This window comes from Pongo pygmaeus, chromosome 5 (assembly GCF_028885625.2).
Source record: "Pongo pygmaeus isolate AG05252 chromosome 5, NHGRI_mPonPyg2-v2.0_pri, whole genome shotgun sequence".
Classification (NCBI taxonomy): Eukaryota; Metazoa; Chordata; class Mammalia; order Primates; family Hominidae; genus Pongo; species Pongo pygmaeus.
Genome location: NC_072378.2, coordinates 118,754,083 through 118,780,293, shown reverse-complemented (window position 1 = coordinate 118,780,293; position 26,211 = coordinate 118,754,083). Strand labels below are relative to the sequence as shown.

Below are 26,211 nucleotides of genomic sequence, written 5' to 3'. Positions count from 1 at the left end.
CTCACTGAAACCTCCGCCTCCGAGGTTCAAGGGATTCTCCTGCCTCACCCTCCCAAGTAACTGGGATTACAGGCACCTGCCACCATGCCTGGCTAATTTTTTGTATTTTTTATTAGAGACGGGGTTTCTTTCTTTCTTTCTTTTTTTTTTTTTTTTGAGATGGAGTTTTGTTCTTGTTGCCCAGGCTGGAGTGCAATGCTACGATCTTGGCTTACTGCAACCTCCGCCTCCTGGGTTAAAGCGATTCTCCTGCCTCAGCCTCCTGAGTAGCTGAGATTACAGGCATGCACCACCACATCTGGCTAATTTTGTATTTTTAGTAGAGATGGGGTTTCTCCATGTTGGTCAGGCTGGTCTTGAACTCCCAACCTCAGGTGATCTGCCCGCCTCGGCCTCCCAAAGTGCTAGGATCACAGGCATGAGCTACCGTGCCTGGCCTAGAGACGGGGTTTCACAATGTTGGCCAGCCTGGTCTTGAACTCCTGATCTCAGGTGATCCACCTGCCTTGGCATCTCAAAGTGTCGGGATTACAGGCATGAGCCACCACGCCCGGCCTCCTTTGTCATTTGACAGAGACTTTTACTCCTTGTCTTTTTCTCTTTTTCAGTCTCTTTCTTTTAAACTGTCTCTCCCTCTTTCTTTCAAACTGTCTCTCCCTCTTTCTTTTTATCTTTCTCTTTCTTTCTTTCCTTTCTTTCTTTTTTTTTTTTTTCCTGAGACAGGGTCTCACTCTGTCACCCAAGTGGGAATGCAGTGTTGTGATAACAATCACTCTAGCCTCTACCTCCCAGGCTCAAGTGATCCTCCCACCTCAGCCTCCCGAGTAGCTGGGACCACAGAGAGGCACCACTATGTCTAGCTAATTTTTTCTTATTTTTGGATATGAGGTCTCAATATGTTGCCCAGGCCGGTCTCCAACTCCTGGGCTCAAGCGATCCTCTTGCCTCTGCCTCCCTAATCTCTGGGATTAGAGACAAGAGCCACTATGCCCAGCCCTTTCTCTTCTTTCTATTGAGTCAATTTTAAAGAAAAATTCCCCATATTTTGGCAAAAATGGCCACCAGCAGCTTTGGATTTATGTTTAACTACAGCAATCCCAGTGAAAAGAAAAAGATGTAACCTCTCTCCTAATGGTTTCAGCAAGGTTACATAACTGGTTGGGTCAGTATGGCTCCCTGAACCAATCCTGGAACTGATGGTAGAGTGCAGTGATTGAGCAGTCTGGATGATGGACTCACTCCTGTGGAAGGGACCAAAATGCCATGGGATTGAGAGTCCGGCCAGGGAGCAGAGAGGTATCTCCTTAAAGGAAAAGCTTCAGGTCATTCAAAAAGTTAGAGATCCATGTATAATATGGTATTCCCAATATTCATTCTGAAGATTTGGGTATAAAAGAGCAGGAGAGTATTAGAGTTATAGTTAGACATGACAAATTTGATATGGTCTACAAGTCAGACACAGAAGAATGAGGAATAATAAATTACAAGATTGTTTCAGTCATAAGCAAACTGAGGCGTTGTATCAATCACCAAAAGTGTAGAAAATGGTCTCCAAAGTATTAGGGGAATCTGCATCCTAAATAAGATCAAATGCCAAGACTGCTTCAGGGATAAAGGGTTGCTTTTAAATAAACTGAGCTAATCAGAAGGAAGGAATCGGAGCCAGGCATGGTGGCTCATGCCTGTAATCCAGCATTTTGGCACACCAAGGCAGGAGGATTGCTTGAGGCCAGGAGTTCCAGACCAGCCTGGGCAACATAGTGGGACCCTAGCCCTATTAAAAAAAAAAAAAAAAAAAAAAAAAAGCAGGGAGGGATTAGCATGTAAAACTATACCTGGGACAAGAACTGCAAATAACTGACTCCACTGAAGGGGAGAAGATAATATACTCTTATAAGCAAAACATGTTGTGAAGAGATAAGAATGTATCACTATTGCAATTCATCTGTTTTTATTAATATTACTAAATGCTTGAGTGAATGAGTTGTACTCATGAGGCTTCAAAACCAAAACAAAACGGTTGGTTCTTCTGCTGGTTGCAGGTTACAATTACCTTAGCTTGGAAACGATAAGGCTGAGTTGGTTTAGTAATGAAGAGGAGATCATATTCACAAGCACTGATCAATTATTTATTTTAGCACTGTAGTCATTAATTTATTGATTTCTCATTCCATAGCAAATCTAATGAAGGAAAAAACTCCTTAAATTTTTTTCTTGCTACATTCTATAGTAAAAAGAATTCCCCATCTCTTCTCATTCCTAACGGACTAGAGGTTTTGAGACCATTTTCCTCACAAAACACTTCAAATGAACTGTGAACACCTGAAAGGTTGAAGGTTTGAAAACAAGCTAACGGACAATAATTTTCCTTACCAAATAAGAACCATAAAAATTATTGTATGTGAAGTTACATGCAGCACCTTAAAGTAGGAAGTTAAGAACTCAGAATTTAACTTGAAATATTTCAAGCTTAAATTTGAACAATTATTTTACAAATTTTTTAAATGATGTAACTCATAGGCCTAATTTGGCTTCCCCTGAAAGCAGAGGTTGAGACAAAGACTTTGTTGCAGATTGTGTGTAGTGGGGAGGTAATCCCAAAAAACAGAAGTAAAGGAATAGGGGGTATGACACAGGAGGAGAAGTCAGTACAAGAAGGTGTTATTCAAGTCTCTGCTGAAGGGAAGAGCGCATCAGTTCTGCTGGGACTACTGGGAAGTGTAAATGTCTTCCAGAGCTTTCCATTTGAAAGAAGTGTGGATGAAGGTGGTTCCCATGTTGGTTGATGGCTGATATTTGCACTGGGGAACATAAACATGGTCCGGAAGTGGTCCACACACATGCCCAATGGCTCTAGGGCATAAGAGAGGCCCAAGGCAGAAAAATAGAATAATTCTTTAGCTGCCTGAGGTGTGATCCTGTCAATGAGGTAAGCCTGAGCTCCTAGGGAACTCACACTGCAGCTGCAGCTGAAACAGGAGTGGGCCAAAGAAATGGAAAGGAGGCTCCAACGTACCTGCTACATCAAACAAATAGATGTGAGGACCAAATCTGGCCCATGATTTGTCAGTATTAGACTTGTGGTCAGTTGGCTTAGGAATTCACAAACTGATAAGAGTGCAAAAGTTTTATTGGAAAGTAAATAGATAAATAAAAATATAAATTTACAAACTGAATACATTGCATGATCAAACTGACTTCTCAGAGATTCTAGGGATAAAGTACAGAACTGTAAAAAGAGGTCCAATTTCTGCTTTTCATTTCTGCATTAATTTAACAAATTTAATGAACATTTACCATATGCTAGGTGCTGGAGATACATCAATGAAAAAGATAAACAAAGTACCTGCCCCCATTGAGCTTGCATTCTGTTTGGGAGATAGTCAGCAAGCAATAAGTTTCAGACTTTTCAGTTAAAAATAAAACAGAGGACCAGGCGCTGTGGCTCACGCTTATAATCCCAGCAGTTTGGGAGACTGAGGCAGGTGGATCACCTGAGGTCAGGAGTTCGAGACCAGCTGGCCAATATGGTGAAACCCGTCTCTACTAAAGATACAAAACTTAGCCGGGTGTGGTGGTGTTACTGGGGGGTCCTTGCTCACAGAGCTCCCAAGATGGTGGCGGGCCGCTTCCAAGATGGTGGCAAGCCTCGTGTTCTCTGACGTGGGGTTCTTGGCCTCATGGATTCCAAGGAATGGAATCTTGGGCCATGTGGTGAGTGTTATAGCTCTATTAGAAGCCGTAGGTCATGGAAGAGAACTGTGGAACCCAGTGACTAGTGTTCAGCTCGATTAGGATGAACGCAGGCACTTAGCCGTGCAGGAACAATGGCAAGCCTTTAGCCCGATTGGGAGTGGCAATGGGCGCCTCGCTGGATCAGGAGCACAGCAGACACCCTGCCAGATCTGGAGGGATGGAAGTCAGCGGCGGGTCTGCAACGGCGGCAAACAGCAGTGGTGGACGGCAAGCGAAAGCTCAGCTCAAGCTGTAACAAACACGGACCAGAAGAGTGCAGTTGCAAGATTTAATAGAGTGAAAACAGAGCTCCCATACAAAGGGAGGGGACCCAAAAGGGGTTGCCGTTGCCAGCTCGAATGCCTGGTTTTATATCCCGATCATTGTCCCTCCCACTGTGCTCTCAGGCAACAGATGATTGGCTATTTCTTTACCTCCTGTTGTTGCTTTCATGCGTGTCAGTGTGAAGAGACCACCAAACAGGCTTTGTGTGAGCAATAAAGCTTTTAATCACCTGGGTGCAGGCAGGCTGAGTCTTAAAAGAGAGTCAGTGAAGGGAGATGGGGTAGGGCAGTTTTATAGGATTTGGGTAGGTAAAGGAAAATTACAGTCAAAGGGGTTGTTCTCTGGTGGGCAGGAGTTGGGGTCACAAGGTGCTCAGTGGGGGAGCTTTCTGAGCCAGGATGGGCCAGGAAAAGGACTTTCACAAGATAATGTCATCACTTAAGGCAAGGACCCGCCATTTTCACTTCTTTTGTGGTGGAATGTCATCAGTTAAGGCAAGGACCGGCCATTTTCACTTCTTTTGTGGCGGAATGTAATCAGTTAAGGTGGGGCAGGGCATTTTCACTTCTTTTGTGATTCTTCAGTTACTTCAGGCCATCTGGGCATATACGTGCAAGTCACAGGGGATGCGATAGCTTGGCTTGGGCTCAGAGGCCTGACAGTTGCTTAATTAGCATTTCAGTGAGCTCTCCTTACTATCTGATTGGTCATGTGTGAGCTAAGTTGCAAGCCCCGTGTTTAAAGGTGGAAGCGGTCACCTTCCCAGCTAGGCTTAGGGATTCTTAGTCGGCCTAGGAAATCCAGCTAGTCCTGTCTCTCAGTGACAGGTGCCTGTAATTCCAGCTACTTGGGAGGCTGAGGCAGGAGAATCACTTGAACCTGGGAGGCGGAGGTTGCAGTGAGCTGAGATCATGCCATTGCACTCCAGCCTGGGTGACAAGAGTGAAACTCCATCTCAGGAAAAACAAAGTAAGGTGGTATTGTGAGAGATATGGTTGCTGTTTTAGATAAGGCAGCCATCAAAGGCTTCTCTACGTGAATGACATTTGAAGGGAGACCTGGATGAGAAGGATTGAGTCAAATGAATATTAGGGAAAAGTATTCCAGGCAAAGGGAACAGACTATGTATGAGCCCTGAGGTCAGAATAAGCTTTTATATTGGAGGAGCAACAAGATCAATATGAGTGAAGTTGAGAGTGAGAGAAGTGGTTATGAGATAAAGTGAAACATGTCAGCTGAGGTCAGATGAGGTAGAGTCCTGTGGCTATGGAAAGGCATGTAGGCTTCATTCTCAGTGTGATGGGAAACCTCTGGGAAATTTTAATCAGGTGAGATGTGATCTGATTTTCTGTTTTAAAAAGTCCATTCTGGTTGCTATGTGGAGGGTGTGTATGTGAAGTTTTGGATCCTAGAACTGTAGAACACAACAGGCCTAAATATTTGTCTTTTCCATGAACAGGTGGATCTCTTAGTTATGTTTTGCTTGAAATGCATGTAGGTGTCCACACAAAGACCTCAGCACACAAGTGTTCTTGGCAGAATTACTTATAATAGCCAAAAGGTGGAAATAACTCAAATGACCATCAGCTGGTGAATGGAAAAACAAAATGTGTTTATCTTCAAGCAGAATAGAAAGCCATTTAATAATAAAAACAAATGTTGACACATGCTACAACATGGATAGCATCAAAAACATGCTAAGAGAAAGAATGCAGACACAGAAGACCACACATTGCATGATTCTATTTATATAAAATATCTAGAAAAAGAAAATCTATATATGGAGAAAGCGGATTAGTGATTGCCTGGGACTGGGAGTGAGAACAAAGAGTAAGTGTAATGAAGCAGGAGAGATTTTACTGGAGTGAGAGAAATGTTCTAAAACTGGTTTGTGGTGACGGTTGCACAACAGTACATCTAAAAATTATTGAACTGTACACTTAAAATAGGTGAATTTAAAGGTATTTAAATGATACATCAATAAAATTGTTTCTTAAAAAAAAAAAAAAACATGTATTTCTACATTTAGAACATATATCTTCCGAGCACATGGACCCTCCATCTCCACAGACCTTGGTTTTACCTGAAGTTACTCCTCAAACCCACATTTCCCTTGGTCAAGAGAGCACCAGGCTGCGCTGGCCTTTCATGGTCACCCAGTGGCCCATTTTGGGAATGAATCGAGTTGCTTTCTTTCTTTCTCAACCTTGTTTCCTCTGGGGAGATCATACACATTCCAAGCATTCCCCATTTCCCCTATTTTCAGAACTCTCAGGTTGCTTGGTTCTTCCTTAAGCAATGTTTTTATCATCTTTAACCCATGCACTTTTTTGTCTCACTTTTCTAACTATTGCCAACTGTTTCAAGAACATTTTTTACTACCTTTTTCCTCCTTTTTCTCCTTTCTTCCTCTCTTTTCCACCTCTATTTTTTCCACTGTTTCCTCATCCTTTCTTTATGTTTGTTCCATTTGTGACCCCTAAAAATAACTATAATGATGGGAGAACAGGATTGGGGACATATTAGTATCAAGTGAAAGGAAAGTCTAAGTTGTGCTTTGCTCTATCAACTTCTAAAGTGTCAAAAAGTTCTTCTCAAGAACATCCTCAAAATTTCCTTCTACTCACTGTTGTTTATTTCATGAAAGATAAAAATCTTGTTGTTGTATTTTTAAAGTTTGTTTACTTGTACTAAATAATCACATTTTCAAATTATTTTTCATTGTGAGTTAGAATATTTGATTACAAAAAGTATTTTATTTATATCAATGTAAATACTTTTTGTTGGCTGACCCAGTAAAAGGAGCACTATACATCACATTATTTCTATAAAGAAAAAAATGTCTGAAATCCAAGAAATGGTTAGAGTTTATTTTTGGTTTATTAACTGGAGGCTGTCGTTACTTACCTTTAAAACAAGGTACTTAAAATAGTATCTTTACATCTTATTAAGTGCTATACTATACTTGTTGCATTGGTCAACCTCTTATGTTGTTTTATTGCAATTATTTATATTCTTTCTATTCTTATATTCTTAAAAACAAAAGGACAATTACAGATACAACTAAGTAAAACTGAATTTCCCTTTTAGTAGAACAGAAGACAGGTTCTTCATTTTCTTCATCTGCCTTTCACATGAAGTATATAATGCTGGGAATAATTAGTATATTAATAGTCTCTACTGTCAGGGTTCATTTCTTGGTTACAAAAATGTAAGAGAATGAGATTCTAAATTCCTTTAAAATTCAGCTTAAAGAGGCCAGGCATGGTGCTTCACACCTGTAATCCCAGCACTTTGGGAGGCCGAGGTGGGAGGATCACTTGAGCCCAGCAGTTCAGGACCAGCCTGGGCAACATAGTGAGATCTTGTCTCTAAAAAAATAATAATAATAAAAAATAAAATTTAGCCTAAAGAAAACAACCAGGACTGCAGATCAAAATGCCTTGTTATGTGAGATTACAAGATTATGGGTTACTATTACGTCTTGTCTTGAGAGAGAAGGATGTACACCCACATGCCACGACAGACTGCATTCAAGGGTGTAAAGAAATTGTTCAGCCCCATCAGGAGCAGTGAAAAAAGAAGCAACGCTGAGCTTTCATTTCCTGCAGGTCACTAATAATTTATGAGATATTTATGAGATTTCTTTGCAGTGTGAAAATATCTGTAAACTTTCTTTCTTTCTTTCTTTCTTTTTTAGAGACAGGTTGGGCTCTGTTGCCTAGGCCTAAGTGAAGTGATGTGATCATAGCTCATTGTAACCTTGAACTCCTGGTTATAGGAGGATTGCTCAAGCCATCCTCCCAGTTCAGCCTCCCTAGTAATTAACAGGCATGCTCCACCATGCCCAGCCAATGTTTTAAATTTTTTTCAGAGCTCGGGTCTTGCTATGTTGCTCAGGTTGGTCTTTAAGCTTTATACATTTTTGTTAGGCCACAACAATGAAAACTAAGATCATAAACAGCAAAGATGCCATGTAAATGTAGGGGGGAGTTTTCTAATGTAACCTAGGGGAGTGATCTTGCCAGAAAGCGTTATGTTTCATGTTTTGATTTTTAATTGCTATTTTTTAAATAGGCTGCCAGAGAAATGGGTGTGAGTTTGTTTTAGCTTTGGTCTCCACTTCCTGTGTAAGTTATTTGGGATGGATGTTTAGTATAGATATGAAATCATTGGGGAAAACCAAACAAAGAGAAAATATTATCATTGAAAAATTACACATTAATTTTCCACATAGTTTTTTGAAAGGAAAGTCAGTTTGGCAAGGCAAAAAGGGACTCTGGCAAAATGAGCAACTCTGTGTCCTGCATCTAGGCTACCTGAAAAAAAGGCCCAGTCTTTGAAACAATCTTCTCCAGAGGCAAGCATGCCATGACCCAACAAATGTCTCTTTACTCCACAGGTTGAAGTTTGCAAGAAACAGCTGAGTAAGCTCAGGGCTTTTACGGAGTTGATCATGTTTTTGATTCCTGCCCTTTAATTAACTATATGCTTTACAAAACTAGGTAGCTGTAGTAGACATATTACATCCAGCTGTTAATCACGTCTTAGTAAGAAAAAGTACTGGAATCTACAGATGGACGTTGATCTGTTACCTCTGTTGACAAGAACATTATGGTCTTTGTCAAACCACACTGCGAGTGCACTAGGATGCTGCACTGATTTTCCATCGTTACTGCTGGAGTTGGGAAAGGAGAATGAAGATTCGTTGTAGTTTGCCATAGGGAATGTTACCCTCCTTTCCCTCTAGGCCAAATGACTCCTTACAATGCAGCCAATAAAAAGCAAAAAGAATAAGTTTTTATATAAAAATGTTTATGGTTTATATCTTTCCATATAAACATTCAATGTGGGGAAAGAAAACCTCACCAGCTTGGCAAAAAAGAGATTAGATTCTCCCCCAAAGATTGGTTTGGAAGTCTCCCCAAAAGAAAGCTGTCTGATGAAATCACTGCCATCTTAAGTGGTAAAAACACAATGCACTACATTAAAACATAGTTATTAGGTTTTTATAATCATAGTATAAGAGCCCTCAAAATTATCTTGTCTGGAATCTCTAGAAAAATACACACCTTTGTGATTTAGGACTACCCGCTACTTAGAGGCTACCAGGAATAACTACTCCACAACTTCTTTTAATAATAACTCCATGGTTTCAACTTCCTTCATTGTTATGCCAGATAAAAACTTGTCTTCCTTCTAATTCAGGCCATGTCTCCTGGTTTGGCATTGTTGTGGTGCCTTTGTCCTCACTGTGGTTATTACGACCCAGGAACTTCAAGAAAGACATAAACTTCTAGATCCAAGCTCTAGACATATTTCCATATTGCTTTAGGGCATAATATTATTTGAAGCTTCACTTACCTCTACCTGAAGCATAAACCAAGAAAATGTGAACAACTTAGCAGTGGAGGGGTTCCTTGTGCTCTCTGGGTAACAAGCCACTTGTTTCCTTATTCCACAGTGAAGCATTCCTTCTTTGAAACATTTTGCTGCAATTAAACTGTGTACCCCTGGAGGTGAAACTTGTGTCTCACCTGTAGACAGCCTGTGTTTCTGAATCGCAGCATCTAGTATAATCCACTTGGGTACTTAAATAAAGTACCAAAACATAACTAATGAATAAAAGAAAGCAATGAATTAGTAAGCCTGTATTTATAAGCTGCTGCCACTACAAAATGTAAGACCTTATTTAATAAAATCAGTTTATGATATTTAGCTTGAAAGAACAGCTGCTTCCTTTTAGAATATCCAAAACCTTAGAGACACCATACTTTATTTTTCTTTGATTGTTTTTCTAAGAGTAATAATTTTAAAGTGAATTTTAATGTAGATGAAAATCTGTTAAAACAGTATAATGATATTTAAGTGCAATACAGGCTTTATATTTCTAATTACATATGGAAAAAATGGTCTGAACATGAGGTGGCCTGTAAGTAAGAAATATTATGATTAGAAGTAATTATAAAAGGCCCGGTGCGGTGGCTCACGCCTGTAATCCCAGCACTGTGGGAGGCCACGGCAGGTAGATCACCTGAGGTCAGGAGATTGAGACCAGCCTGGCAACATGGCGAAACCCTGTCTCTACTAAAAATACAAAAAAATTAGCCAAGCATGGTGGCATGCCTGTAATTCCAGCTGCTCGGGAGGCTGAGGCAGGAGAATCACTTGAACCCAGGAGGTGGAGGTTGCACATCGCACCACTGCACTCCAGCCTGGGCAACAGAGCGAGACTCTGTCTGAAAAAAAAAAAAAAAGAAAGAAATAATTATAGTAGGATAATAATTAAGGTAAAATAGATCTATTTATAATGAATTAAATTTTTCTAAACCCTCATTGGGGATATTCTTAAAACTCTATCCCCAAATATACCAGTGACATTGCAGGAAAATTTCGAGGGAAGTCCAAAATACTATTTTTAAAAATTACAAAAATTTTAAAATTCATTAGGAAAAAAATAGAGGAACTTCAGATATTTTGAAATCTGTTAAGTCTTCTTCAAAATTAACATGAGGTCTGCTTACTATTAATAATGAACATGTTGAAAAAATCGTCTGAATATGAGGTTATTGAGGTTTTCTTCATTCCAGATCTCTGCTAATTAGTATCAGGGATAATTACATCTCTCTCTCTAGTTCTTCTAGAGAACTGCTTCTCAACTCCTCTCTCCCTTATGATTCTATATATGAGCCAGAGAATACCTCAGTACAGAATGCTCTAAATATAAACACAACACAATTTCCTGTAAAAAACAAACAAACAAAACCTGTGGCTCTGTTTATTGTAATGTCGTCTCATTTGACTTATATAAATCCACATCTTTTAATTTTAGGAATTGTATTCAATGTTTTAAGGTCAAAAACTGTACTTTTCTATGTTGAATTACTGGTAAGAAGCTGGCAATCAAGTGAAACTTCTTTATGGACTAGACTGAAAAGCTCTTGTGTACTGTCAACCCAGTATTCATTTCTCAAAGCAAATGTCACACGCACAATAGTTCTGTTGTGGATTCAAAACCAAGTTCCGTTTCAGCAATAGTAGCGCAGCAGTAAACTCCTCCTTGTTGTCAGGCCCTGTGGCTATCTGGTTTTAGTCAGGCACTTTAGAGTCATCTCAGAGTGTCTTTTTTTTTTTTTTTGACACTAGGTCTCACTGTGTCACCCAGGCTGGAGTGCAGAGGCATGATCTTGGCTCACTGCAGCCTCGACCTCCTGGGCGCAAGTGATTCCCCACCTCAGCCTCCAGAATAGCGGAGACCACAGGTGTGTGCTACCAAACCAGTTAATTTTTGTATTTTTGTAGAGGCAGGGTTTTGCCATGTTGCCCATGCCAGTCTCCAACTCCTGGGCTCAAGCGATCAGCCAGCCTCGGCCTTCCAAAATGCTGGGATTATAGGCGTGAGCCACTGTGCCCGGCCCAGAATGTCTCTATTAGCTGTGTTAGATCATTAGTTACAGAAACCCAGCTGGTTAGAGATAAATTGCTTTCCTGCTTACCTGCCACCTAGTTCTGAGTACACGTCAGTCCTACAATCCCACCTAATATCTGATGCATAAACTAAAATGATAGTCAAGGTTGTTCACTGGTGGTGGAATTTTGAGGGATTATTTTTGAACTTTTCTATATTTTTGAAATATTTTAACAGATTTTTTTTTAATAAGAAGAAAATAAACTTCGTCAAAAAAAAAAAAAAAAAAGCAACACCAAGGAAAAATTCTTTTTTTTTTTTTTTCCCCAGGCTGGAGTGTAGTGGTGTGACCAGAGCTCACTGCAACTTTGTCCTCCTGGACTCAATTGATCCTCTCACCTCAGCCTCCCAAGTAGCTGGGACTACAGGCTTATGCCACCATACCCAGAATACTTTAAAATTTTTTTTTGGAGCTGGGGTGGGGGTCTCACTGTGTTGCCCAGGCTGGTCTCAAATTCCTGGCCTCAAATGACTCTCCTGCATTGGCCTCCAAAAATGCTGGGATTACAGGCATGAGACACTGTACCCAGCCATCTTTTTTTTTTTATGCCAGTGAAATTTCTAATCTGATTTCCTGGCTTCCTGGCAGAGAAGGAAGCCACTTCAAAAATAATTCTACTTTTTTACTAGAAATATAGAAACACCCTCTTTTTCTACAGGGATGAAAATGTCATTCATATCTCCTCCCACTCAGTTCCATTGTAGTTAAAAAAAAATGTGATTTCAAAATGTGTAAAAGAGGAGGAGGCAAACTGGTGGTTTGCAGGCCATGTCAGGCCAAAACACTTGTTCTGTTTGGTGACCACATTATTTAAAAACTGAAATTGAATGCCCCTCAAGTGGGCCCTTTGTTTCCCATAGGCCCACCGAACATTTAGATATTTAGGTACTCTTCCTGGCCCCTGAAGGCATTTGATTTTGACACCCTTACACTAGCATCGCATAAGTAGACTGAGATACTACATGACTAAGACATGTTAGGCAAAGTTACAACGGTGCTAATATCATCATTCTGCTCTTCAATTTGCATGTGGAAAAAACTAACTTCAGGAATAAGGAATTATAGCAAATCCAATGTCCACAGTCACATGCCTCTTGTATAACCTCACAATTTTCTCCCATATAACTCCTTTCCCTTTTAGTTCATTCTGCACATTACTTCCTGGTTAGTAATCCTAGAGCCTAACTTTAATTACATATTTATTGTTCATTCTTTTTTTCTTCACTGTGTGCCAGGTCTCTTTACGTGCTAAGAACACAAAATAGATGAGGCTCAAGGTCTCATATCCCGTGAAAATAATCAGACATGTAAATTAAAAATAATAGGAGTGTAATAGTTGGTACAAAATGAGTTCTCAGGAAACACAAAGAATGAAGATTGTGACTGTGCCTGGGGAAAGTTTTCCAAAGGTAACAATTGAACTGACTTTTGAAAGAGAAGTAGATATTCAGCTGATGACTAAGTCAAAGGCATTCTAGCACACCCAAAGCTTGGGCTCAAAGAAAGGCTTGGAAAATTCAGGAAACCTCAAGTAGTTTGGTTTTACTAGAGCAACAGGGAGTAAAGGGTGGGGAGAAAGGAAATATGCATTCATTCATTTAATATTTTCTTAGACAGTCTCGCTCTGTTGCCAGGCTGGAGTGCAGTAGCACGATCTGGGCTCACTGCAACCTCCACCTCCCGGGTTCAAGAGATTCTCCTGGCTCAGCCTCCCAAGTAGCTGGGACTATAGGCACCCGCCACCATGCCCAGAGAATTTTTGTATTTTTAGTAGAGACGGGGTTTCACCATGTTGGCCAGGATGGTCTCGATCTCTTGACCTCATGATCCGCCAGCCTCAGCCTCTCAAAGTGCTTAATGTTTTATTTTATAAATTGTTTAATGCTGCAAGCATTGAGGATAAAGCAATGATTTATATAGTAGCAGCATTTGTTGCACAGAGTTCACAGTCTAGTGAAGAATACAGAAAAGTAAAGAGGCAATAAAATAGAGTTCAGTAAATGGTATGATAAAGTAAACGCAGAGAGTCAAGGAAGTACAGAGGAGTATGTGTAGAGGTAGACAAGTATACGGTGGCTGGTGGATTTTCTGATGTGCTGCTGAGATCTGCCTTTGGGAACGCAGGACTTATTCTCCCAGTTTCTGACAATGATGCCAGAAGACAACCCTCAAATTGTAGCATTACCCAAGGTCTTTCTTCCTTCCAAAGACATCTTGCATCCAATGCATGACCAGTGTGTTTTACAAAGCCCTGGCTCCCACTTGATCCAACTTGGAACAATTCTGAGCAGCCAGTCCAGTTCCAGAGCTACCCAAGGGGTGGGCTGAGCAACCTTTATTGGGGCTGGATCATAGCTCAACTTCTCCCTTTACCTAATTCTGTTTCCTTCTCCATTCCTCTACAGATGTTGATCCATTGGGAACTCCCTAATAAATATCCTGTTTCAGAATTTTCTTCCCTGTACAAATTATGAAGTGTCCTTGAATGCCATTCTGAGTAACCTGGATTTTGTGCTATAAACAACTAAAGCTAGGGAAGGCTTTTAGCAGGGAAATAGCTTGAACATAAATGTAAATTAGAAGGGTGCAAAATTGAAGACAAGATTATTGAAGAGGATGTTATGGTAGTCCAACCAAGAAACATTTATAACCTAAATAAATCCATCCACAGTGGGGTAGAGAGAAAGAGATGAATGTAAGATGTATTTATGGGCAATATTGGCAGGACACACTTGGTGATTGACTATAGGTGGTGGGCATGGTAAAATCATGTAAGTCTCCTAGTTCTTTGGCTTGGGGAAAGGGATACATCTTGGTATCACTAATCAAGATAGAAAATACAGGGGAAGAAGAAGGATCATTAATGAATATGATAAGTTCACTTTTGTACCTGTTGAGTTTGAAGTAAATTCAATACAGTAAAAATGCTGGTAATACTTGGTAGACGGTGGAAAACATGTATTAGGAGATCAGGATGAAGGTCAATGCTAGAGATATAGGGTTAGGAATCATCAGAATCTGTAGTAGTTAAATACACAGATGTGAATGAGCTCAGTTTCACTGTTCTGCGCTAAAATTGTCAGATCTCCATACTGCTTACCTAAGCAATTCCCAACTTCTCCAACTGGCAGCCAGACAAAATAATGACACTTCAGCACTACGGACAGTGTCAGGACTGCTTGTACACCCCGCCCCCTTCTCACGTCACCCTCAAAATTTTAGTTCTGGTAGATAAGGACTTCCTTATTATCTTCTGCTGTCTAGCTTTCTTGCCTTACTTTCTATCTGTCTCCTGGCTCATAGCTTTTGCTTAAGGAATTGTGTTAAAGTCATCTAGTTCAAGCTTTTCCTTTCATTTTTTTTTAAGCAGATGAGGAACTTGAGGCCCAAAGAGGTGAAATGATTTGCCCAAAGCTACATTACTGGTAAGTAACAGAGCTGGGACCCAGATTTCCAGGATCATACCTTAATGTTCTACTGTAATACAACATGAAGTAGACTCCATAATTTTCTAGGCAACAAGTTCAAGCTAACAGGCATTTGTCAAAAGAAGACATACATATGGTCAACAGAGAAATGAAAAAAAAATGCTCAATATCTCTAATCGTTAGTAAAATGCAAATTAAAACCACAATGAGATATCATCTTACACCTGTTAGAATGGCTATTATTTAAAAAAGACAAAAGATAACAAGGGTTGACAAGGGCGTAGAGAAAAGGAAACCCTGGTACACTGTTGATGAGAACGTAAATTAGCATTACCATTATGGAAAATAATATGGAGGCTTATCAAAAAACTAAAAACAGAATCATCATAAAATCCAGCCATCCCACTTTTGGGTATATATGCAAAGGACTTGAAATCTGTATGTCAAAGAGATATCTGCACTTCAATGTTCATTGTAGCACTATTCACAATAGTAAAGATATGGAAGCAACTGAAGTGTCAGTGGGTGAATGAATAATGAAAATGTGGTATATAAGCATGATGGAATACCATACAGCCTTAAGAAAGAAGGAAATTCTGTCATTGCAACAATATGCAGGTTTATACCTGGAGGACATTATGCTAAGTAAAATAAGCCAGGCACAGAAAGACAAATATTGCATGAACTTAATGATAATGTGGAATCTAAAAAAAGTTAAACTAATGGAAGCAGAAAGTGGAATGGTGCTTACCAGTGGCTAGGGAGGGGATGAGGGTAGGGTTGGGAAAAGGAGAGATGTTGGTCAAAGGGTACATAGTTTCAGTTAGATAGGAGGAATAAATTTCAGTAATCTAAGTAGATTTTAAATGTTCTCACCATAGAAGAATGTTAAGTAGGTGAGGTGATGGCCTTACTAATTACTTTGATTTAATCATTCCACCATGTATATATACATAGATCAAAACATCATAATGTGCCCATAAATATATACAATTATTATTTGTCCGTTAAAAATAGACATTTCAAGCTGACTAATAATAGTTTAAAAAATAGTAATAACGACAATAACAATAGTAATACAATACAATCAAAAAACAACTCTTCACCTGATTGGATCTTAACTTGGCTTGGTCTTCTTTGGGAAATTAAAAAAAATTATCTCTTTGATTATTGTTCATTCTCTTTGAAATCTTTTATCAGATATTCTAGATCCATCATCGTCTTCCATTAATACATCATCTTTTCTCTCATTTTATTCACTCCTTTATCACTTTTCTCTGAATTCTTCAAATTCACTGATTTGATTTTTGTCACTTTCCAATTTTGCTCTTTACTGCTTCCATTTCATTTTTTTCTTTTAGAGACAGGGTCTTACCGGGTTGCCTGGGGGTCTTGTTATGTTGTCCAGGCCGATTTTGAATTCTGGTCTCATGCAGTCCTCCCACTTCAGCCTCCCAAAGCACTGGGTTTACAAGGGTTAGCCACTGTGCCCAGCTTCCATGTCATTTTTTTTTTTAATTCTAGCAATCTTATTTTTATTTCGAAAGGAGTCTTTTCTAATCTTAAATTGTTCCTATTTTAAAATGTAATTTTTAAATGATTGATAGTTTTTAAAGATACCATAAATTTACACTTTTACAGTGCACAGTCTAGCGGTTTTTAATGGTTGTATATTTTCGGAGCTGGGCAACCATCAGCATTATCTAATTTCAGAACATTTTCATCATCCACAAAGGAAACCCCATACTCATTAGCAATCACTCCCTATTGCCCCCTCCCTCAGCCCCTGGCAATCAGTAATCTACTGTTTCTATGAATTTGCCTATATATATATAGACAATATATATAATATAAAGTATATATATTTTATGTGGAATCATAAAATATGTGGTTTTTGTGTCGGGATTCTTTCACTTAGTATAATGTTTTCAAAGTTCATCCATGTTGTAGCATGTAACAGCACTCCATTTTTATTGCTGAATAATATGCCCTTGTATGTGAGTGCATGTGTGGGTGTGTATATAACACTTTGTTTATCCATTTATGAGTTGACAGACATTTGAGTTATTTCTATTTTTGGGCTATTATGAATAATGTTGGTATGAACGTTTGTATATAGGTTATTGTGTAAACATGTTTTTATTTCTCTTGGGTAAATACCTGGGAGTAGAATTGCTAAGTCATATGGTAAGTCTGTGTTTAACTTTCTGAGGAACTGCCAAATTGTTTTTCCAAAGTAGCTGCATCATTTTACATTTCCACCAGCAGTGTTTGAGGATTCCAATTTCTCCACATCCTCGTCAATACTTTTTATGTCTTTTTAAAAAATGATAGCCTTTCTACAGGATGTGACATGGTGTCTCATTACGGTTATGATTTGCATTTCTCTAATGACTAATAATGTTGAGCATCATTTCACTTGCTTTATGGTCATGCATATATCTTCTTTGGAGAAATGTCTATTCAGATCGCTTTAAAATCAGATTGTCTTTTTGTTGTTGAGTTGTAAAAGTCCTGGATACAAATCCCTTATCAGTTATTTGATTTGTAAATATTTTCTCTCATTCTGTTGGTTTTTTTTTTTTTTTTTTTTTTTGAGATGGAGTCTTATCCTGTCGCCCAGGCTGGAGTACAGTGGCGCAATCTCGGCTCACTACAACGTCCACCTCCTGGGTTCAAGCAATTCTCCTGCTTCAGCCTCCCGAGTAGCTGGGATTACAGGCACCTGCCACCATGCCCAGCTAATTTTTTTTTTTTAGTAGAGACAGGGTTTCACCATGTTGGCCAGGCTGGTCTCGAACTCCTGATCTCGTGATCCACCCGCCTTGGCCTCCCAAAGTGCTGGGATTACAGGTGTGAGCCACCACGCCCAGCCCACTGGGTTTCTCTTCACTTTCTTGAGGTTTTCTTTGAAGCACAAATATTTATAATTTTTATGAAGTACAATTTATTTAAGTACAATCTGTTTGTTTCTATTGTTATCTGTATTTTTGGTGTCATATCTAAGAAACCACTGCTTTGTCCAACGTCAAAAATATTTATGTCCCTGTTCTCTAGTAAGAATTTTATAGTTTTAGCTCTTACAATTAGGCCTATGATCAATTTAGTGTTAAATTTTGCATATGGCGTGCATATGGTGAAATGTTCTTTTGAATCTTGTTGGTAACTCAGCATCTTTCTAGATTTTTTAAGATTTAGAGATTTTTCTAAAGATTTTTGTTTTATTTTGTTTTGGTTTTATTATTAACTCTTTCACGAGTGGGGTCATTTAAGGTTATTCCTCTGGTTAATTTCCTTTTTTACATTACAACTAAGTCTTTTAATCTAGAAGATGGTTCATTGGTTTATTTATTCTGATGGTTGTGTTTATGTCCATGGGTGGCGTTCACAGTTAATTTCAGAATTGTTTGGGGGTCCTGTTGAAATATTAGGTACAGTCAATGGGAGAAAGGAAATTTCAAGATTTACCAGAGTTACTTCAATAAATTGGCATTCCAAGTGTCTGTGGGAGTAGGGCAGAGGTGGTAGGGCCCATAGACTTCACCATTGTGCCAAAGAATTTCTCCTTGGTTTCTGAGATACTACTCAGTATGCTGTCTATATGAAGGGCAAGCTGGGATGCCATGAGATATTGCTTTGTGTAGACTCTATCTTTACTGGACTTTCTACAATTGCTGGTGGGACTGGTATTTGCCCCTATATGGCACATTTGCCTCTAAACATAGAACACTTTACTGGAAATCTTCTAAATTTCACAGCAAGTGCCAACTCATATTTTCATATCCCTTTGGATATCCAATGGTAGTTAAAACATGTAAACTCAGATGAATATCTTGAATCAGAACCATTCTTTCAGCTTCTGATTTGGCTCTGTTTCTATTGATTATTCTTTGCTTCTATCTAGTGACCCTGACTAGTTCAAGTTTCTATTTTCCTCATCTTTAACTCTTATTTTGTGTTTATGCTGGTGTTTCCTACACTTGTCCTGCCCCTAACCTTGGCAACTAATTTCTTGATGTATTAGAGCACCGCACTAGAACCAGGAGGCCAGATCATGCTTCTGTTGCAGGTCGCTAGTCCTTCCACATTGCCTCCCTCATCTTTCTTCATTCTTGCAGTGAACCTCAGTTACACCCAAGGAAACCAAGTTGTCTTTGTAATGTAGACACACGGGAGCTCCTCCTCCTCCTCCCTCCTCCTCCTCCTTTCTCTTCTTCGTTGTCATCGTCTTCTCTTTTCTTCTTCTTCTTCCTCCTCCTCTTCCTCCTCCTCCTGCTTCCTCCTCCTCCTCCTCCTTTTTTCTTCTTTCTTCTTCTGAGACAGGATCTCACTTTGTTGCCCAGGTTGGAGTGCAGAGACATGATCTCAGCTCACTGCAACCTCTGCTTCCCAGGCTCAAGTGATTCTTCTGCCTCAGCTTCCCGAGTAGCTGAGATTACAGGTGTGTGCCACCATGCCCAGCTAAGTTTTGTATTTTTTGTAGAAATGAGGTCTCACCATGTTGCCCAGGCTGGTCTCGAACTGCTGGGCTCAGTGATCCACCTGTCTCAGCCTCCCAGAGTGCTGAGATTACAGACATGAGCCACAATGGCTGGCCATGGGGCGTCTTAAAGATTCAAGTATCTTATTTATTAATATCTTTATATTGTCCATAACAACTAGCACCATCTGAGCACATAGTCGATATTCAACAAATATTAAAGAAAGAATTAACTTTAATTATTAAAAGAATAATATAATATATCAGGCCTGGCACAGTGGCTCACGCCTGCAATCCCAGCACTTTGGGAGGCCGAGGCGGGCAGATCACTTGAGGCCAGGAGTTCGAGACTTGCCTGGCCAACGTGGCAAAACCCCATCTCTACTAAAAAATATGAAAATTAGCTAGGCCTGGTGGCATGCACCTGTAATCACAGCTACTCAGGAGGCTGAGGCAGGAGAATCGCTTGAGCCCAGGAAGGAGAGGTTGCAGTGAGCTGAGATCGTACCACTGCACTACAGCCTGGGCAATAGGTGAAACCCTGTCTCAAAACAAAAACAAAACAAAAAAAGAGAATAATACATCAAATTATTTGTAAAGAAAAACCTTCCTCCCTATTTCAAACAGCTTGAAGAAAGACAATTTTTGTCCTTTTATTTATTTTTGGGGGATAGAGTCTCGCTCTTTCACCCAGGCTGGAGTTCAGTGGCACCATCTCAGCTCACTGCAACATCCCCCTCTGGGTTCAAGCAATTATTGTGCTTCAGCCTCCCAAGCAGCTGGGATCACAAGCACGGGCCACCATGCCTAACTGATTTTTGTATTTTCAGTAGAGACGGGGTTTCGCCATGTTGGCCAGGCTGGTGCCGAACTCTTGACCTCAAGTGATCTACCCTCCTCAGCCTCCCAAAGTGCTGGAATTATAAACATGAACCACCATGCCCAGTTTGTCTTTACATTTATTTTGATGATGAATTCGAAATGGTACCAATGTATATCAGTGCTTTATTCACAACACTGACCTGGAGATATTTCAGAATAGAGAAATGCCAGATCCTTAGTAAGTTTCAACAACAAAAGGGTTGAGGGGTCACTGATAAAATTTTATTTCTCTCTTCATTTTACTAATGGAAATTAATTTTTTTTATTAACAGTAGTGCTTTATGTATTCTCATTTCTGTTCCCAAAAGGATTTAAGGTGGCTGACATAAATGTATATGATAAAATAATACTTAATACTTAACATAATAACAATAACAATTTACAAGGAAAGCAGAAAAAGAGAAATAAGTGTAGAAAAAAGAAAATAATACAAGGAGGGGAAGTTGCTAAACAAAACGTATGCTGCAAAGTCACTTACATCCATTTGCTTATGTAGGGCCACATATTTGGCTCTGAATTTTCCAGGCAATTCAAGAGGGCTCACAACCAGATAGAGACCCAGTGTCCATAAGATTCAAACAAACCAGTTGCTTAGGATAACATAGTTTCTCCAGTTGCTGAAACCAGAGAGCAATTTCTCCAAAAGTTTGCCACAAAGACTACACTGTAAGTTACAGTGACCACCATCCTTACAGCCAACACGGTACAATTTCATAGGAATCATTTCTCAATATAGCTAAAAACACAGTGTTTTTTCTTTACATAGAAAAGTTCAGTACACTAATTTCTAGTTTTGCAGTATCCTCAGCACCAAACATCGTCCTGCTGATGGTACTAATCAGGAGAACATTTCCATGGTCAGGCTAAGATGCCTAGATGATTTCAGTTTAGTTCAACAGCATCAATAAAATTTTAAGATCAGTAGGCATATTGTTGGATAGAATATATGAAAAAAGTTCAGCAGAGATTTTTGTGTTTCTGCTGCAATAGTGCCGCATAACCAAACACAAATTTGAGAGGCTTAAAACAAAACTGTCTATTTTTCTTGTTCAAGGTTTTGGTCAGTTTAACATCCCCCTTCCTCATTCTTGAACCAGTGGCTATCCAGGAGATTACAGAAGCAAAAGAAATAAAGCCACTTTTAAAGCCTCTGCTTAGTGCGACAATGAAGCAAACTAATACAGGAACAGAAAACCAAATACCACATGTTCTCACTTATAAGTGGGAGCTAAACATGGAGTACATATGGCCACAAAGAAGGGAACAACAACAACAACAACAACAAAAGGAAACACAAAGAAGAGAAAACAGACACCAGGGCCTATTTGAGGGTGGAGGGTTGAAGAAGGGTGAGGATCGAAAAACTATCTATCGGGTACTATGCCTACTACCTGGATGACAAAATAATCCTTACTCCAAACCCCCATGACATGCGGTTTATCTATATAACAAACCTGCACTTGTACCCCTGAACCTAAAATAAAAGTTAAAAAAAAAAAAAGCCTCTGCTTGCATCACATCTACTAACTTCAGTCAAAGCAAGTCACACGGGCAAGCCCGATATGAAGTAGGTGGAGAAATGCTACATATATTCTGCCCATTCTGGTAGAAGGTACTGCCAAGCCACTTGACAAATGCTTTGTAATTCTATCGTAGGGAGAGAGGGAAGAATTGGGAATAATTCAATTACCACATCCATAATTCTATTTGCGACTTCCCTTTACTCTTTGGTTCCCATTCAGTACCTCAAAGATACAAAGTTGGAGGTCATCTAGTATGATCCTTTCCTTTTACACATGAGTTATCTGGGGCACAGAGAGCTTATGGGTCTTGCCTAAGATCACACAGTCAATTCAGCACTGTACCACATTGAACCAAATGGTTGTAACTCTAACTTTCCTCTCTATCATCTGCCTCCAAACCCCAACTCCACAGGGAATTACAGGGGTTTAGTTCATGAGATAAATATATGAGTAAGGCCCTGAACTCCAGTCTCCAGAGGTAATAGCCTAGATTCACTGTGGATATGAAAGGTTTTAGTAGTGCAATGAGAGGAGACCATAAATTCTAGGTTCTGACTTGGAGAAACTGGTTTTTCACAAAGTGACTGGTGTGTGTGGAGGGAGGGCAAATTTCTAATGAAAACATTTATAGACCCTAGTGGTTATTTAAAAGTAGGTAATATTTCCAGAAGGAAATGTTTAGTTTGTTTCCCAGTTGCTTTCCATTGTCTCCATGCTTCACTTAACAAAGAATCAAATGTAAGGAAGGGCAAGGGGGTGAGTAGGTGGAACAACAACGGAAGACTGCCAGAGATGGAGGAAAGATATAAAATGTGGCCTTTTCAAGTTGACGTTTGTTTTTTAAGTTTCCCTAATGCCCTCTCTAAGGTAAATCACCAGAGGCTGTGTGTTTGGCTTACTCCTCAAAAGCAGATCTGAGTTGGTAAGCAACTGAAACGCATCAGAGGACGGTTTGTTTTGAGAGAAGGGAACAGCTGTTCCTCCTGGAGTCCCTGGCAGACATGGAGCCCTATCTGTTACCTCCGTGTTCCTAGATGGTATTGCTTACAGCCCTTTTTGTGTTCTGTTTACTGTTCCAATTCTGTAGGTCAGCTTGACTGGATATTATATATATTTTTAGAGACACTTATTGCTAACATAGTTTTTGCTATTGATGTCCTAAGTTAGAAAGTTTCTTTAACATTTCTTGGTTTTACTCCCAGTTTGTTTACTTCTGCAAATCAGCTCTTCTGGCAAGAAACTTGACTCCTGCAGATGATATTATCTTGGAGGAATGTAGGGCCAGGCTACAGGGTAGTTTTTCTGAGAATAAATGATCTGACCACACTTAATAAACAAAGCCAGATAAGAAGCAGCCATTCAACATGAAAACAAAGAGCAATAATTTAGATATATAGCTTTAAAATAGAACACAGGAAAACATACAAAATATGTTTTAAAACAATTATTTCCCATCTTCATTTTGTTCTGTTCCCTTTATTTTAGCCTTGAACAGACAGTTCCCACATTTTCAACTATGATTTCATTTTTAACAACAAAATTTCATAGAGTCACACATAATAGTGTTTGTACTTTTAGTAGAAGTTGACTGAAAATACATAAGGATAAACACATTGCTAGGAATTCAGTAATGCTTTTTGCCCAGGCTGGACTTGAACCCCTGGGCTCAAGTGATCCTCCCACCTCAGCCTCCTGAGTAGCAAGTAGTGGGGACTGTAGGCACACAGTACCACAACGGGCTTCAGTAATGCTTTTAATTGGAGGCATACTTTATTAAACAAAAGAGCATCTCTATCCATTTGAAGACTGGGTGTTTATATCAGTGCAACCCACCTTATTCAGGTAAGCATACCTTATGGGACTTCAGGTCCCTTTGTAATAATTTTAGAACTCTGCAGGTGTCCATGGCTCATAGGTTGATATCTAAACTTTGCCTTTCATCATGTATGCCTGTCAACTTTGGGAGCTGTCCTATTTAATTACATCATTGCTCTCCTGCCTGCACAAGCACTGCATATTCTTACCAGTTGGCTTGAACAGTATATAATATAATGGTTAGAGCTCTGTCTTCCTGAAAGTCAGAAGATTGGAATTTTGGATTGTTTTGTTGTTGTTATCTACTAATGTATTTCTTTAAAGAAGTCAATGGCTTTGAGACTGTTTTGCTTTTTGCAAAATTGAGGAGGGGGCTGGGGAGATACTTGCTCAGCCCAACTCATGGATTACTATCAGGAACATAGTAGATTATGTAGCACTTAATCATATATACAGTAAATAGTCCTCAGTCAGTATTTTTGCAGAACCATTTGAAACTGAATTCTCAGCTTTTGCAGTGCTACAAAGATAGAGTTCACCCACACTTACACTGGCCTGGGTGCCATGCTCTCCAGACACACAGTGGGTAGTAGATAGGAAGGGGGAGATCTGTGCATTGGACTGGGCTGGGAGTAATGACCTAGGTTTATGATTTATCTCTGCCATTTCAGTGAGTCATTTCATCTCTCTAGGCCTTAGTCCCTTGTGAATAGAGAAATGAATGAAAATCTCAGAGGTGTTCACATTTTGCAAAAGGGCTCTTTTTTCTTCTTCCTAAATGAAATTAAATTGCAAAACTCCAATATATAAATCAGATACCCAAAAAATGCAGTTTTCACATGCAGTTTAAAATGTTCATTTATTGCAAATGAGGCCCTAGGAGCACAGTTTGAAAACCACTGATTTAGTTCATGTCTAATATCCAGCTTTACATTAAGATGCCCATTTATTAAAGTGAGATATGTTTCTGTCCAAATATTGCTAGTTGTCATCTACATGGGACTTCTTGCCTTGATGGTCTTGTCCACTCAGGAAATCAAACCTTACAGCAGCACTTAGAGTGTAAAAAAAATCAAAGCAAGTTCTATATTCTTAAGGAATAGTTCCCTCAAGCAATGGTGACCCAATTTAATGCCCTTCTTCATGTTAGTAATTTTTTTCTCTAAAGATCTGGGCCACAAAATCTAGAATCTCAGCACCATCCCTCATAGACTAGTATAGGAAGAAACACTAATCATAATTCTAACATTTGGAGCCACTCCAGGACTGAGTCTGGACCTGAAGGATCCCTCTTTGTTCACTTGGTGCCTAACAGTACCTGACATATAGAGGACACTCAATAAGTCTTGAATGACTGAGTGACTAAATGGATTGAGTGAATTTGTGGCAACTAATTAAGCAAGAAGAGACTAAATTACCTGATTGGTTTTGAAAGCAGCCATTATAAAGCTTATAATTAAGTTTGTCACTGAGCAAATCTAGTCTATACCTTCTGACCCCAACAATGCCCATGTACTCTCAGGGTTTTTAAAAATTTTGAGCTTCCAAACCATGCTGGGGTCATTTTCAGGGAGCAGACTGAACTGTCACACGGTAGCTGCCCCTGTTTCCTTTTCTTTTTTTTTTAACTTAATCCCAAATGTGATAATAAGCTGCCCTTATTTTCAGCCACTGAAAGAATGTCAGGGAGCTAGATCTTGAGGCTGGTAGAGAACAGGAGTTAATGATGAGAAGTACAGACACTGACTACCTGGGCTCTAATCCTGACCTTTCTATGTGTTAGCTGCCACTATGGGTAGTTATCTCTGTTTCTATAAAGTGGGGTATTAACTAATGTGAGGATTGAATGAGCTAATGCCCCTGAAGCTCTTAGAACAGAGCCAGACATGTTGTAAACATTCAATAGGTATTGACCCTCATATATTCATCCTGGTATAGTAGAAAGAGCACAAGTATTGAGTTAGTCGAGCCAGGCTTTTAATTCAGGCTCTGACCCTTTTTTTGGGGCAGTCATTTAATTTCACTAAACTTGTTTTTTCATGTTGTGTAAATGCTATTTAAAATTATAGCAGACTATAGCTTTCTGATTTCTAGGACTCTTAAGTTCAGGAAAACACCTGTATAGGTCTGCTTTGGATATGAAGGAGGAAGCCCCAGGCAGAGAACTAAAATGCTTTGCATAATAAAACAATAATTTTGAGCATCCCGGAGTTTGAGATGAAAGCACCAACCCTAGGAAAGAGAGAAGTCCAGCAAAGTAGCCAGGAATCTGGGGCTCTATCTGGGGAGACAGTTTTAATATCCAATATTAAGTAGTTACTTGGCACCAGAGTGGAACATTCCTTACCTTTTGCCAAAAGTTAAATAATGTTTGTTACCCAAGCAATCATATGTGGGTGATAACTTTAGGGAGTGAAGAAATTGGAATGATGCGCCAAGTATTGGGCAAGGCCATATAGCAAAAGGGAACACAAACACCAGGGGGATGTAAAGGAGACATGGAGAATTTGGCCTGTGTAGGAAAAGAGAATGTGAGGCAAGGAAGAGAAACCTGGAGATGTGGAGAGGAACAGAGGATTTCTCACCAGTGTGTG

At 39.5% G+C, this 26,211-nt stretch overlaps 1 protein-coding gene across 3 annotated transcripts in view; it reads left to right on the top strand.

The window, feature by feature from the left end:
- Positions 1 to 26,211, top strand: part of CEP85L (centrosomal protein 85 like) — a 253,552-nt gene that overhangs the window by 17,771 nt on the left and 209,570 nt on the right. For 2 of the 3 annotated variants that reach the window (XM_054493076.2, XM_054493078.2), the window contains exon 2: positions 14,860 to 14,914. The exons of the other annotated variant lie outside the window; for it this stretch is intronic. The gene's annotated coding sequence lies outside the window, so the exon portion shown is untranslated. The remainder of the gene's footprint in view (positions 1 to 14,859; positions 14,915 to 26,211) is intronic. 3 annotated transcript variants of the gene reach the window in all.